The following is a 16,109-nucleotide window of genomic DNA, read 5'->3' on the forward strand; positions in this document are numbered from 1 at the left end:
GGAGTGCAGTGGCGCGATCTCTGCTCACTGCAAGCTCCGCCTCCCGGGTTTATGCCGTTCTCCTGCCTCAGCCTCCCGAGTAGCTGGGACTACAGGCGCCCGCCACCTCGCCCGGCTAATTTTTTGTAATTTTAGTAGAGGTGGGGTTTTACCGTGTTAGCCAGGATGGTCTCTATCTCCTGACCTTGTGATTCGCCCGCCTCTGCTTCCCAAAGTGCTGGGATTACAGGCGTGAGCTACCGCGCCCGGCCTGTTTGTTTCTTTTGTGTAGTAAATTACAATATAAAATTCTCGGCCAGGAGCAGTGGCTCAGGCCTGTAATCCCAGCACTTTGGGAGGCCGAGGCGGGTGGATCACAAGGTCAGGAGTTGGAGACCAGCTTAATATGGTGAATCCCCATCTCTACTAAAGATACAAAAAATTAGCCGGACATGGTGGCGACTGTAATCCCAGCTACTTGGGAGGCTGAGGCAGGAGAATCGCTTGAACCCGGGAGGCGGAGGTTGCAGTGAGCGGAGATCACGCCATTGCACTCCAGCCTGGGCGACAGGGCCAGGCTCAGTCTTAAAAAAAAATTATCGAGGACAGAGCCCACATCTCACAGCATGGCACTAAGTTGTAGTAGGTGCATATTAGTAAGTACTAGGGGATAGAAGATAAATTCGGTGATCCTGACAGTTCCTCCTGCACTGACAAAAGGCCAAGATAACTGGTGGGGTATAGGGAGAGGTGAGGATAAAAGTAGGTTGGAATCACAGGAAGTTTTGCCAGCATATATGTACTAATCCACCCACACTGCTCTGTCAACATCTCAGTTAGTGAGGGGGCGTGAGATATATATTCGGATAAAGCTCCCTGTAGGTGATTGTCATATTCCACCATCCTCACACTCCTGATTTATAATTACGGTTAGGAGAATGGAGAGGTGCAAAGACAAGAGCAAATATCAAATATCCACTTCAGCTGGAAATTATTAAACACTTTCTAAAAAGGAAGAAGATAGGTCTTCCTTTTTCTTTTCTACCTTCCTTTGTGCTTCTTGCCATAGTAGTAGCAATAATACAGAGAAGGATATGTGTATATCTCCATGACTCAGATGGTAAAGAAAGACAGAAGGAAAGAAAGAAAGGGCACATTGTAATACTGAAAGCTGTCCATGACTATCCTCAAAGAGGCTCAGATGGCCTGTTTTTGCATATCCAGGTGTTCTACTTGTATGGTTGCAGTTGTTCTATATTCTTTTTCGTATCTTCCTGAAAAATTCCCTCAGGAAGATCCTGGGTCCATGACATTAATGTCCACTAGTACACTAATATTTTCTGATTTGGTAGTTCTTAAATTTGAACAAGCTTTTGAATAACCTGAAGTGCTTATTAAAACACAAACTCCTAGAATCTACTCCCACAGTTTCTGATTCAGTAAGAGTGGGATGGCTGGGCACAGTGGCTCACACCTGTAATCCCAGCACTTTGGGAGGCCAAGGTGGGTGGATCACGAGGTCAGGAGATCGAGACCATCCTAGCTAACATGGTGAAACGCTGTCTCAACCAAAAATACGAAAAATTTTAAGTGTGGGATGGAATCCAATAATTTATATTTCTAATAAATTCCCAGATGATGCGGATGCTGCCGGTCTCAGGACCACATTTGAGAACCACTGTTCTGCTTATTAGTAATTTCATACTTCCCACTGTAGATGGGAGGGAATATCCCAGAAACTAGGAAGGTGATTGGGAATGCCAATCCCAATAGATGTTAATAGCAGAAGACTCTGTAATACTTGTGTGGGGAGAATAAAGGCTCTTTTAGCATGATCATGTTCCGAAGTTTCACCAGCATTTGGATGAGACTGCTGTGTAGTACTAGTGAGACTTTTAAACTAAAATTTGTCTTCCCTGTATGAGATTTCTCATTTAAAAAAAAAAAAAGTGGAGAGAAATTTACAGCCCATGAAGATGTCCCTTTTCCCCAATCTAGCATGAAATATATTTTGGAGCCACCTGCCTTGCTGTATCTTTATTTCTGTAACACTCTGAACCAATATCATCTCTCTCGGGGCATTAGCATTGAAGTTAGCCAAGGTGAAAAGCACTGGAACAAAAATATAAATGGGTGTATGTACATATGATATATACTATATATATATATATACAATGTTTATATATTTGAACACTGTGTATTATAATGTTAATGTTAATATTAAACTGTGTCTACATAGATATAGTTTTCTGGTTCACAATTTGCTGCTTTTTTTCTTTTCTTTTTCTTTCTCCTTTTTTTTTTTTTTTTGAGATGGAGTCTCCCTCTGTTGCCAGGCTAGAGTGCAATGGCTTGATCTTGGCTCACTGTAACCTCCACCTCTGGGGTTCAAGCGATTCTTCTGCCTCAGCCTCCCAAGTAGCTGGGAGTACAGGCATGTGCCATCACGCCCAGCTGATTTTTGTATTTTTAGTAGAGACGAGATTTCACCATATTGGCCAGGCTGGTCTCGAACTCCTGACTTCATGATCTGCCCACCTCGGCCTCCCAAAGTGCTGGGATTACAGGCATGAGCCACCGCGCCTGGCCTGCTGCTGTTTTTTTGTTTTTTGTTTTTTGTTTTTGAGACAGAGTCTTGCACTATCACCTGGGCTGGAGTGCAGTGGTTCAATCTCAGCTCACTGCAACTTCCACCTCCCAGGTTCAAGTGATTTTCCTGCCTCAGCCTCCCAAGTAGCTGGGATTACAGGCGCCCACCACCACACTCAGCTAATTTTTTTGTATTTTTAGTAGAGACGGGGTTTCACTATGTTGGCCAGGCTGGCCTCAAACTCCTGACCTTGTGATCTGCCAGCCTCGCTCCCAAAGTGCTGGGATTACTGGCATAAGCCACCAAGCCCAGGCCCTGCTGCTTTTTTTCTATGTCTGATAATTTCTTGTTGGATATCAGACATTAAATGTTATATTGTTAAGTATTTAAATTTTGTTGTCTTTTTTCAGAGTTTTGAGGTTTATATTGGCCCACAGGTTAGTATTATAGTTAGGTTAGTTGCTGATCAACTTGATTGTTTGAAGGAATTTTTTTTTTTTTTTCTTGAGACAGGGTATCACTCTGTTACCCAGACTGGAGTACAGTAGAAGGATCATAGTTCACTGTAACTTTGAACTTCTGGGCTCAAGTGATCCTCTCACCTCAACCTCCCAAGTAACTGGGACTGCAGGCACATGCCATCACCCCGGCTGATGTTTACTCTTTATTTTTTGTAGAGGGAGGATCTGGCTGTGCTGCCGGGCTGGTCTCGAACTCCTGGACTCAAAGGATCCTTCCACCTCAGCCTCCCAAAACACTAGGATTACAGGCATGAGCCATCTGCCCGGCTGATTTTATCTTTTTGTCTGCTTGACCTATCACTAAGAAATAGATGTTAACGTCTCTCATTATGATTGTGGGATTTTCTCTAAATCCTGTCATGCTTGGATTTGGATTCTTTTATCATATCTAGTGACCCTTTTTATCTTTAGTAATGCTTTTGCCTTAAAATATTGCTTTTTTCTGATATTAATAGATCGATACTGGCTTTCTGTTGTTATTTGCCTGCTATTCTCTTCCTTACTCTGTTTTCAACTTTTCTATATTATTGTTTTGAGCTGTATCTTTTAAGAAGACTGAAAGAATTCAGTTAAACCCTGTTTTGTTACTGTAAAACAGGTGTCCCTCATAACCATTAGCAATAATAGCTTGTGATAAAATATGCTTTTTCCTTCAAAATAGTTTTCTTGTTTTATATTTATTTTTGAAGGTTGGTACAACATAGGGAAGACAATAGAAAATAATTGAGTATATTGTTATAGAATCCAATAAAGAAAATAAAAAGTATAAGAACTTTAACAAGATCAAGCTGTGGAAGCAATCTTTAGATGAAATCAGATCCTAAGTGCAAGGCCAAAGGATAAGAGAAAAAAACAAGAAGTTTTGAAGTCTATAGAAAAGAAAAGCCTCCAAAGTGTGCAGTTTGAAGCTCCAGCCACTACAACACCCAAGACCTGGTCTGAAAAGATCAGAAATGCCCGTGAATAGGATTGGAAGAGACTACTGAAAGGAAAGAATCATCCAGAACTTACAAAGCAAGATGTAGAGAGTAAGCCATAAGTATGATTTTTATAAGAACCTGTGTTTGCACACATATACATGTGATTTGAGACTTTAGTACTCTCACTGGCTTATTGTGTATGCTATGTGCCGATCAACTATGATTCACTATTCTCCTTCCCAAGCCTTCCCCTCCTTGAGTATTCCCTATTTAAGTAAATGGCCTCCACCCATTAGCTTAAGCCAAAAATCTGAAAGTCATTCTTGATTCATTCATCCTTACCTCACAATCTACTGATCCTATTTCTTAAATATCTCATGAATCAGTCCATATTTTCCCCCTTCTCTGTCAATCCCCAATCCATTTCCTCCAGCTGCCTCCTGATTTGTTTACCCACATATATATTACAGTGCTTGTGCGCCATCATCTCCTCCACTCTGTACATAGTACCCAGAATGATCTTTTTAAAATGCAAGTGATCATGTCACTTCCCCGCTTAAATATATAAACCAAAAAGCAAAGAAACAAACAAAAAACTTAGATGCCTTTCCACTACCCTCAGTACAAAGGTCAAATCCTTTACAAAGCTGCCAAGATCTGGATCCTGTCTCTCTACAATGTAGCCATGTTGGCTTTCCTTTCGACACTACTTCAAAATCAATTCAAAGCTGGATCCTCTCCCTAAACTACTTTCCCCTCTTAGCCAACTAAGAAGTTTCTTAGGCAACTCTTCTTCATTTTTTATGTTTTGTATTTTTCATGTTCATATCTCAGGCTGAAGTGAGAGGATAGCCTGAGCCTGGGAGGTCGAGGCTGCAGTGGGCTGTACTCCAGGATTGGTGACAGAGTCAGACCCTGTCTCAAAACAAAGACAAACAAAAAACCCAACAACAACACAACACAACACAAACAAAAGAAAACAAAACACAAAACGAAAAAAAGGTATTTTGTGTTTCCATTTTTCAGATGAGAAAATTGAGGTTCAGAGATGAAAACTACTATTTATGATCTCAAAGCAACTTGGGTGATCGTTAAATTATGATTATGCCACGTGTTGTCTGTGTTTGACATTGAGTTATGGCCACTATTGTAAAACTGTTTTTATGATTAGATAAAGGCTATGCTTAGAGAGTCTTATACTAAAAAATGAATCATTCCAAATCCTAAAAATGTTTCCGGCTGCATGTCAGCATAATGCTCTAACCCTTCCTTTCTTTTTTTTTTTTTTTTTTTTTTTTTTTTTTTGAGACGGAGTCTCGCTGTGTCTCCCAGGCTGGAGTGCAGTGGCGTGATCTCGGCTCACTGCAAGCTCCGCCTCCCGGGTTCACGCCATTCTCCCGCCTCAGCCTCCCAAGTAGCTGAGACTACAGGCGCCCGCCACCACGCCCGGCTAGTTTTTTGTATTTTTAGTAGAGACGGGGTTTCACCATGTTAGCCAGGATAGTCTCGATCTCCTGATCTCGTGATCCACCCGCCTCGGCCTCCCAAAGTGCTGGGATTACAGGCTTGAGCCACCGCGCCCGGCCTAACCCTTCCTTTCTAAGGTAACAACATTGTTCTCAAAATAGAGATTTTGCCTCATATCAAATAGATTACAATTAGGGTGAACTAAATTATGAAAACCAAACTGAAAACAAAACACAGAGCTTTTTTTTGTATATCAGTCTTCTAAGTTATTCATGTCATGAAAGTGCAATTCTCCCTATGTTTGTAATTCTCTTTGCTTTGGCCGCAGTTCTTCCAACATAGCTTTCCAGCAATGTCATACATTTTCCTTTAAACATTATGTTCTAGTTGTGTGACTAACACTGACAAATTTGTCTGTGACAAGAGTTCTTCCTTACTACTTGAGCAGCTTGTCACCACTTCCCTTCAATGCAGGGTGGTTCTAAGTGAGTGCTCTTTTAGAGAAACTCCCAGTGGTGTCTGGGAGTGACCTCACAATCAAGTTAAATAAGGTTTAGGGAGTTGACCAAACTCTTTGAACTGAATGAGGCTGATTTCATTTTTTGCTTCAATCACAATCATCTAATTGTTGAGACTCTTGGGCATCTTAAGCAAAAAATGTAGAATTTACTCAAAATGTTTATGCAGTGTAGCCTGTTTCTATGGCAACAGTAAGTAAACTGAAAAAATAATTTATTTATTTTTTTAAGACAGTGTCTCATTCTGTCACCTAGGCTGGAGTGCAGCGGCACAATCCCGGCTCACTGCAATCTGCCTCCTGGGTTTAAGCAATTCTCATGCCTCAGCCTCCCAAGCAGCTGGAATTATAGGCGCACGCAACCACACCCAGCTCATTTTTGTATTTTTAGTAGAGATGAAGTTTCTCCATGTTGGCCAGGCTGGTCTCAAACTCCTGACCTCATGTGATCTGCCTGCCTTGACCTCTCAAAGTGCTAGGATTACAGGTGTGAGCCACCGTGCCTGGCCCAAAAGAATAAATTTAAGCTGGGCGTGGTGGCTCACTCCTGTAATCCCAGCACTTTGGGAGGCTGAAGCAGGCGGATCACGAGGTCAGGAGTTCGAGACCAGCCTGACCAACATGGTGAAACCCTGTCTCTACTAAAAGTACAAAACTTACCCGGGCTTGATGGCGTGCACCTGTAATCCTAGCTACTCAGGAAGCTGAGGCAGGAGAATCACTTGAACCCAGGAGGCGGAGATTGCAGTGAGCTGAGATCGTGCCATTGCACTCCAGCCTGGGTGACAGAGCGAGACTCTGTCTCAAAAAAAAAAAAAAGAATAAATTTAAGTGAAAGAATTATAAGTATGTGACTAAGAAAGGTTTCTTTTCCAGTTGTACCTTGCATCTGTCCAATTACTTGAAAAAATATCCAAAGTATTTTTGAACCAACTTTTTTTTTTTTTTTTTGAGAAGATAGGGTTTGCTCTGTTGCTCGGGGTGGAGTGCAGTAGTATGATCAATCCCGCCTCAGCCTCCTGAGTAGCTGGGACTACAGGCTTGTAGCACCATGCTTGGCTAATTTTGTTTTTTTATTTTTTATAGAGATGGAGCCTCACTGTATTGCTCAGGCTGGTCTCAAACTCTTGGGCTCAAGTGATCCTCCCACCTCAGCCTCTCAAAGTGCTGGGATTACAGGTGTGAACCATGGTGTCTGGCAGTATCAGCACTTTAATGCTAAAAACTTTTTTTTTTTTTTTTTTTTAGACGGAGTCTCGCTCTGTTGCTCAGGCTGGAGTAGAGTGGTGCAATCTCAGTTCACTGTAACCTCCGCCTCCCGGGTTCAAGTGATTCCCCTGCCTCAGTCTCCCGAGTAGCTGGGACCACAGGCACACGCCACCATGCCTGGCTAATTTTTGTATTTTTTTTTTTTTTTTTTTTTTTTTTTTTATAGTACAGATGGGTTTCACCATGTTGGCCAGGATGGTCTCCATCTCCTGACCTCACGATCCGCCCGCCTCGGCCTCCCAAAGTGCTCAGGTCATAGGCGTCAGCCACTGCTCCCAGCCCTAATGCTAAAAACTTTAAAATTGCTTGTAGATATAATATTTTCTGCAACCTGCTTTTTTACATCCTCAACATAGTAAAATGCTATAAGAATTACTAGGCACTGACATATTTAGTAAAGCCATCACTAAGTTTTACTTCTCAATTTACTATTTTTTAATAGAGAATTTATTATATGTCCAATCACTTTGAAGGAAATCATACAAAGGGGGGAATAAAAAAAGGTAAGATATAATTAAGAATTTAGCAAATAGGCCGGGCGCGGTGGCTCAAGCCTGTAATCCCAGCACTTTGGGAGGCCGAGACGGGCGGATCACGAGGTCAGGAGATCGAGACCATCCTGGCTAACACAATGAAACCCCGTCTCTACTAAAAATACAAAAAAATTAGCCGGGCGAGGTGGCGGGCGCCTGTAGTCCCAGCTACTCGGGAGGCTGAGGCAGGAGAATGGCGTAAACCCGGGAGGCGGAGCTTGCAGTGAGCCGAGATAGCGCCACTGCACTCCAGCCTGGGTGACAGAGCAAGACTCCGTCTCAAAAAAAAAAAAAAAAAAAAAAAAGAATTTAGCAAATAATTGGAAAGATGAAATTAGCGTATGAGAAACAATGATGCAGTAAAAACCAGCAATGTCTGGAGCCAGAGTTAAGGAGGGTGTGGGGAAACAAACAAGTTAAAACATTGTTTCTGAGGTGGTACATTGGTAAGATTTTTTTTTTCTGTTTCCTTTTTTTTTTTTTAGATGAGTCTCATTCTGTCACCCAGGCTGGAGTTCAGTTGCACAATCTCAGCTCATTGCAACCTCCGCCTCCTGGGTTCAAGCAGGTCTCCTGCCTCAGTCTCCCAAGTAGCTGGGATTACAGGCACTATGCCCGGCTAATGTTTTTCTTAATTTTTATTTTTAGTAGAGATGGGGTTTCACTGTGTTGGCCAGGCTGGTCTCAAACTCCTGACCTCAAGTGATCCACCCGCCTCAACCTCCCTTTTACCAGGGCTACTTTTTGTTTTTAACTTTTTTCATGGAAAATTTCAGACATGTACAAAAATAGTAAAATGCATGTTCAGGCATCACCAAGCCACTCTGACAGTTTTATTTTCTTGGAATGCTCTTCCTCTAGACATAGTCACAAGGCTCACTTCCTCACACCTTTCAGAATTTAACTCAAATGACATTTCAGAGAGGTCTTCTCTGACTATTCTATTTAACACTGCACCTCAACACTTCTTCTGCCTTTTCCCTTTCCTATTTTTCACCATAACTTTGATCACCTTCTAACATTTTATAATTTTTTAAATGTTTTTTTTCTGATCTGTTGACAGTCTAATGAACTACATGAAGGCAAGGATTATCAAATGTTTTCTTCACTGATATGTCATAGTACCTAGAACAATTCCTGATACATAGAAGGGCTTAACAGTCTGAGTGAATGAATATTAATATGGAGAGTTGTTTAAAAAAAAAAGAAAAATAGGAAGCGGCCCCGTGGCCGGAAGTGGGCCTAGAACGCCACGGGCCCGAGATGAAGCCGGCCGTGGACAAGATGTTTTCCCAGGGCGCCGGGCCCTACGTGGACCTGGACGAGGGGGTAGGCAGCACCAGGTTCTTGTGGACTGGGCAACTAATGAAAAGGCTGTTCATACAGAATTTTTAAATTTTTAAATGGTTTTGAAGATCTCTTCTAGATGAGAAGATCCAGTGAGATGCCGTTTGGCTGCAGGCAGGGCCAAGCCCTTGATACAGAGCCGTGGTGTGAGCCTGCGCAGGACAGTTTCAGGTGATTTTAAAGAACATGTGGAAATTCTTTGAAATTAGGGCCCGGTTAACCAAGAAAGACAAAATTGTACTTGACCACCTGGATGAGGCTGTTAATCTCTGAACATGACCAGGTTTTGTCTTCACTTCAATTAAAAGAAAGCAACGTCACACGCCAAAAAAAAGAAAAATTACAACACAGTTTGGACAGTATTATATGACACTAGGGAAAAAACATGTGGATTGTGACAGAGGTAAAGCAGTCACCAAATATTCTCTACTCTGAATTTCCCTGCTACCTTGGAACCTAGGCAGCCTTACAATTACTAATATGGCAAATAAATTGTGAGCGGAAGGGAAGTATGTCAATTATGGGATGAGGCAGTAAAAGTTCCATGTATGATTTTCCAGTCCCTTTTCACTACTCTGGTCACTAAAGATGTCATGTAGTTCAGATTTTGACCAGAATAGGGTGGAACTGCCATTAGCCTCCATCTCTGAGTGATTACATGGAGAAAGTGCCCTAACAATTGGTGTAAGACAAGAAAAAAACTTGTTAAGTCACAGAGATTTGGGAGGTTGTTATTGCAAACTTATTCTGACTATATGCAAATATATGTACACAAAGAGCATTTATTAAGCACATACTATATGTCAGGCACAATACTGAACACTTTACATATATTATTTTATTAAACCTTCATCAAACTCTGAAAACCTGTACTATTATACTGAGATAAGAAAACTGGGACAAGGTGAGGACAAACCATTTGTCCGAGGCTGTCAGCTACATGGAAGGGCTGAAAATGAAACCAGGCAGTCTGAAGGAACATCTACCAAGCTGTTAACAGTGGTTGATATGGTTTGGCTCTGTGTTCCCACCCAAATCTCATCTCAAATTGCAACCCCCATGTCTTGAGGGAGGGACCTTGTGGGAGGTGATTGGATCATGAGGGCGGTTTCCGCCATGCTGTTCTTCTGATAGCAAAGGAGTTCTCACGAGAGCTGATGGTTTTGAAAGTGTTTGACAGTTTCCCATTTGTTCTGTCTCCTTCCTGCTGTCTTGTGAAGGTGTGTCTTGCTTCCTCTCACCTTCCGCCATGACTGTAAGTTTCCTGAGGCCTCCCCAGCCACGTGGAACTGAATCAATGAAACCTCTTTTGTTTATAAATTACCCAGTCTTAGGTAGTATCTTTATGGCAGTGTGAAAATGGACTAACACGGTGGTTATCTTTGAAGGCAGAAATATGGAGACTGATCACTCTTTGTTCTGTATTGCTGTAATATTTCAAGGTTTTTTTTTTTTTTTTTTTTTTACAACTTCCACCTCCCAGGTTCAAGTGATTCTCCTGCCTCCGCCTCCTGAGTAGCTGGGACTACAGATGCGTACCACCACACTCGGCTAATTTTTGTATTTTTTAGTAGAGACAGGGTTTCACTATGTTGGCCAGGCTGGTCTCAAACTCCTGGCCTCAAGTGATCTGCCCATCTTGGCCTCTCAAAGTGCTGGGATTACAGGCGTGAGCTGCACCCAGCCTTATTAAGTTCTTAAGTTCAAATGTCTATTAAAAAAAAAAGAATGATATGGTTTGGCTCTGTGTCCCCACCCAAATCTTACCTTGAATTGTAATAATCCCCACGTGTCATGGGAGGGACCCAGTGGGAGGTAACTGAATTATGGGGGTGGGTTTTCCTGTGGTGTTCTTGTGATAGTGAGTAAGTCTCATGAGATCTGATAGGTTTTTTGTTTCTGAGATGGTGTCTCACTGTGTCACCCATGCCGGGGAATAGTGGCGTGATCTCGGCTCACTACAACCTCCACCTCCTGGGTTCGAGTGATTCTCCTGCCTCAGCCTCCTGAGTCGCTGGGATTACAGGCGCCCACCACCACACCTGGCTAATTTTTGTATTTTTAGTAGAGACAGGGTTTCTCCATGTCGGCCAGGCTGGTCTCGAACTCCTGAACTCAAGTGATTCGCCCACCTCAGCCTCCCAAAGTGCTGGGATTACAGGCATGAGCCACCATGCCTAGTCAATCTGATGGTTTTATACAGGGGAGTTCCCCTGCACATGCCCTCTTGCCTGCTGCCATGTAAGACATGACTTTGCTCCTTCTTTGCCTTCCGCCATGATTGTGAGGCCTGTCTAGTCATGTGGAACTAGGAGTCCATTAAACTTCTTTCTTTCTCTCTTCCTTTCTTTCTTTCTTTCTCTCTCTCTCTCTCTCTCTCTTTTTTTTTTGACGGAATTTCACTCTTGTTGCCCAGGCTGGAGTGCAATGGCATGATCCCAGCTTTTTTTTTTTTTTTTTGACGGAATTTCACTCTTGTCACCCAGGCTGGAGTGCAATGGCATGATCCCGGCTCACTGAAACTTTGGTCTCCCATGTTCAAGCAATTCTCCTGTCTCAGCCTCCCGCCACCACCAGTCCTGGCAAATTTTTGTATTTTTTTAGTAGAGATGGGGTTTCACCGTGTTGGCTAGGCTGGTCCTGAACTCCTGACATCAAGTAATCCACCTGCCTTGGCTCCCAGAGTGCGGGGATTACAGGCATGAGCACCTCTTTTTCTTTATAAATTACCCAGTCTCAGGTGTGTCTTTATTAGCAGCATGAGAACAGACACATAGCTTCGCTCATAAAAAAAAGAAAAAGTACAGCTGGGTACAGTGGCTCATGCCTGTCATACCAGCAATTTGGGAGGCTGAGGTGGGCACATGATGGCTTGAACTCATGACTAGTCATGAGTTTGAGACTAGCCTGAACAATGTGGTGAAACCTCATCTTTAATAAAGATACAAAAAAATTAGCTGGGTGTGGTGGTGCACGCCTGTAGTCCCAGTTACTCAGGAGGCTGAAGTGGGAGGATTGCTTGAGCCCAGAAGGCAGAGGTTGCAGTGAGCTGAGATTGTGCAGCCATACTCCAGCCTGGGCAACAGAGTAAGACCTTGTTTCAAAAAGAAAAGGAAAATTGCTTGAGTTTCACTTGCATTATGGAAATAGTAGTGCCCACTTTATGTCACAGGATTCATATGAGGATCAAATGAAATAATTTATAAACATGTTTAGAGAATGTCTTAGCCTGTTTTCTGCTACTGTAATAGAATACCCAAGACTGGGTAATTCATAATAAAAAGAAGTGTATTTGGCTCACAGTTCTGGAGGCTGGGAAGTGCAAGAGCATGGTACTAGTGTCTGTTGAGGGTCATCCCATGGCTGAAGGCATCACATGGAAGGAGTGGTGTAAGAGAAAGCAAGAGAGGGAGGAGCTGAACTCATCCTTTTTTATCAGGAACCTACTCCCATGGTAACAGCATTAATCCATATTATGTGAGGGAAGAGCACTCATGACCTAATCACCCCTTAAGGGCCTCCCCCTCTTAATACTGTACCATGGCAATTAAATCTAAATGTGAGTTTTGGAGGGGACATTGAAACAATAACAGAGAATTATAACTTTAAGACCATATTAAGTATGTACCATATTACCTTTTTTTTTTTTTTTTTGAGATGGAGTCTCGCTCTGTTGCCAGGCTGGAGTGCAGTGGCGCGATCTTGGCTCACTGAAACCTCCACCTCCTGAATTCCAGTGATTCTCCTGCCTCAGCCTCCTGAGTAGCTGGGACTACAGGCGTGCACCACTACGCCCAGCTAATTTTTGTATTTTTATTAGAGATGGGGTTTCACCATGTTGGCCAGGATGGTCTCGATCTCTTGACCTCGTGATCTGCCCACCTCAGCCTCCCAAAATGCTGGAATTACAGGCATGAGCCACCGTGCCCGGCCTGTACCATATTTCATCCAGTCTTAGACACATCCATTGTATGACACACCATTAATTTATATACCACTAAGAAACAATGTGGCTAATTTAAAACTATAATATCTTATCACTTGGAACTTGTAATACCTAGTGAAACAACTCTTTTATATTTAATTAGACATGGATTGTTATATCTAATTCCTGTGCAAACATTAAGAGGAAAATATAAATGAAATAAATTGGTTAAGGTATTCTTTTTTTGAGGGGGATGGAGTCTCGCTCTGTCACCCAGGCTGGAGATCAATGGGCACAAGCTCGGCTCACTGCAATCTCTGTCTCCCGGGTTCAAGTGATTCTCCTGTCTCAGCCTCCTGAGTAGCTGGGACTACAGGTGTGTGCCACCACACTGGTTAATTTTTGTATTTTTCTGAGACAGGGTTTCACTATGTTAGCCAGGCTGGTCTTGAACTCCTGACCTTGTGATCTGCCTGCCTCAGCCTCCCAAAGTGCTGGGATTACAGGCGTCAGCCACTGTGCCTGGCCAAGGTATTCTTAAACTTCTCGTTCAGGCCAACATTCCTGAATCATTTCTCAACTGAATCACTGACATCCATGTTTTTCCATATAATAGCCTTATCTGTGCCGATGAGGATATTGTTGTTGGTTGGACGTGGTGGCTCACACCTGTAATCTCAACACTTTGGGAGGCCGAGGTGGGCGGATCACAAGGTCAGGAGTTCAAGACCAGCCTGGCCAACATGGTGAAACCCCATCTCTACTGAAAATACAAAAATTAGTTGGGTGTGGTGGCGTGTACCTGTAATCCCAGCTACTCAAGAGGCTGAGGCAGGAGAATTGCTTAATCGGAGCCCAGGAGGTGGAGGTTGCAGTGAGCTGAGATCATGCCACTGCACTCCAGCCTGGGCTACAAAGTAAGACTCCCTCTCAAAAAAAAAAGAAAAAAAAAAAAAGGAATATTGGTGAATGCAGCATTTCTTCTAAGAATCTAGAAAAATAAATAAAAATCACCAAAGGACATTCCAATGGTTCCATTAAACCAGAAGTTGAAACTGTCTCCTGGTTATCTTGGGCTCCTCATTGCCAAGTGAACCTACCTACAGGCAAAGAAAGGGGTTAACTTTACTGGCCAGAGTGATCGACCTTGTCTATTAATGAGAAATTGGGTTCTTATGGCCCAATGTGGGTAAGGAGGAGGATATCTGGAATGTATGAGATCTCTGGGGGTACCTCTTACAAGTCTTGTGTTCTGTGATTTTATGTAATTGCTTACATTTCACTTTTTGCTAATTTATAAAATGTACAGCAGTTTGTTGTACAGGAGAAAATCACTGAAAACATCTGACCAGAAATCTGATAAGAAAAACGGGGAGGGCCATGTGCTTAAGATTAGTGGTGTGTACATAAGTATTTTTTAAAATTTTTGTTTGTTTTGAGACAGGGTCTTGCTCTGTGGCCCAGACTGGAGTGCAGTGATGCAATCATGGCTCACAGCAGCCTCTACCTCCCAAGCTCAGGTTATCCTCCTACCTCAGCCTCCTGAGTAGATGGGACTACAGGCACTTGCCACCATGCCTGCCTAATTTTCAGTATTTTTTTGTAGAGACAGGTTTTTGCCATGTTGCACAGGCTGGTCTGAAACTCCTGGACTCAAGCTCAAGATCCACTTGCCTAGGCCTCCCAAAATGTTGGAATTACAGGTGTAAGCCACCACGCCCAGCCATGAGTATTTATTTTTATTTATGCCTTGCGTATTCTTTTTCTTTTCTTTTTTTTTTAGAGACAGGGTCTTGCTCTATTGTCCAGGCTGCATTCAACCTCGTGGGCTCAAGTGATCCTCCTGCCTCAGCCTTTGGAGTAGCTGAGACTATGGATGCACACCACCACATCCTGTTCATGCCCTATATATTCTTTTGTATGTATGGGTGTAAAAACAGAGATAAAAACAGAGACGTGGATGCCATCAGCTCACTGATGTTTGAAGTTCTGAGAAAGCATAAATCAGTAAAGGAGTTAACTGAAATTTAAATCTCATAAATGAGCAAAAAATGTAATTTCTGGTATACGATCTATGGGGTTCTTGAATACTATTGCTTAAGAATAAAATACTTTGCGATTTCAATAAATCGAAAATTATGGTACAAGGCAAGGAAGGGGAGCTACTAGCTACGAGACTAGTAAATTATGTAACATCTCTGAACCTCTGTTTCCTTATCTGTTAAAATAGGGACAAAGTGCTACTTAGGTAAGACACTTCAGAAATGGGGCTCTGAAGGAAGTCACTTTTCTTCTAACGAAAGGTTTCTAAACCTCAGCACTCCAGACATTTCAGGCCAGGTAATTCTTTGTTGTGCGGCGCTGTCCTGCGCATTGTAAGGCGTTTGGCAGTATTCCCGGCCTCTACTCACCTGTGCCCTCCACCATCTGGAGATTCCAATGGCACCTCTCTCCCACATGAGAGGCTGAAAATGATTCATACATTGCCAAATGTCTCCTGGGCGGCAAAACTGTTGCAGTTTTTATTGGATGAACATGAACTCCATGTTCATCCAATAAAGCGTTTGAGGGACTGAGAAATGAAACAAGTCCCAAAGGAGTAGAATGCAGTGGCCCCAACTCCTAGTTTCACGAAGGCAGGAACTGTGACTCAGAGGCCTGGGGATGCGGGGCTCTGAGCTGCCAGTTGGTAGGAAAAGTCCTAATTAATGGATTGAATCATGAAGGGAGGGCAACAAGGGACAAATGGAGAGGGCCAGTGGTCGAGTCTCAGGATCAAAGAGGCCCACACTGGTCACCACTTACGCTGCTGGGCTGACTGCTAGGCAGACGTACGCAGATAAACCGAGACAATGACGCGGTGGTAAAGGCCTTGTGGAGGGAGGAGGAGGAGCCCGGAGAGCCCAGCTTTGGTCCGGCGGCCACCGCCCCGGGCGCCGACGCGAACCTCAGGCCCCGCCCCTCGTCCTCCTGGTCCGCCCCCGCTCTCCGGGCCCCGCCCCTCGCTCGCTGGGCCTGGGCCGGTGGCGCCTCGGCCGGCG

General features: G+C 43.3%; 1 long non-coding RNA gene across 1 annotated transcript in view; it reads right to left on the bottom strand.

Moving 5' to 3' along the window:
- Positions 1-16,021, bottom strand: part of LOC112426669 (uncharacterized) — a 148,165-nt gene extending 132,144 nt beyond the window's left edge. Inside the window, exon 1 of the long non-coding RNA XR_003018057.2 lies at positions 15,874-16,021. This is a non-coding gene — a long non-coding RNA (uncharacterized lncRNA). The remainder of the gene's footprint in view (positions 1-15,873) is intronic.
- Positions 16,022-16,109: the final 88 nt, after the last annotated feature.

The sequence above is a fragment of the Macaca nemestrina genome, chromosome 7, assembly GCF_043159975.1.
Source record: "Macaca nemestrina isolate mMacNem1 chromosome 7, mMacNem.hap1, whole genome shotgun sequence".
Lineage (NCBI taxonomy): Eukaryota > Metazoa > Chordata > Mammalia > Primates > Cercopithecidae > Macaca > Macaca nemestrina.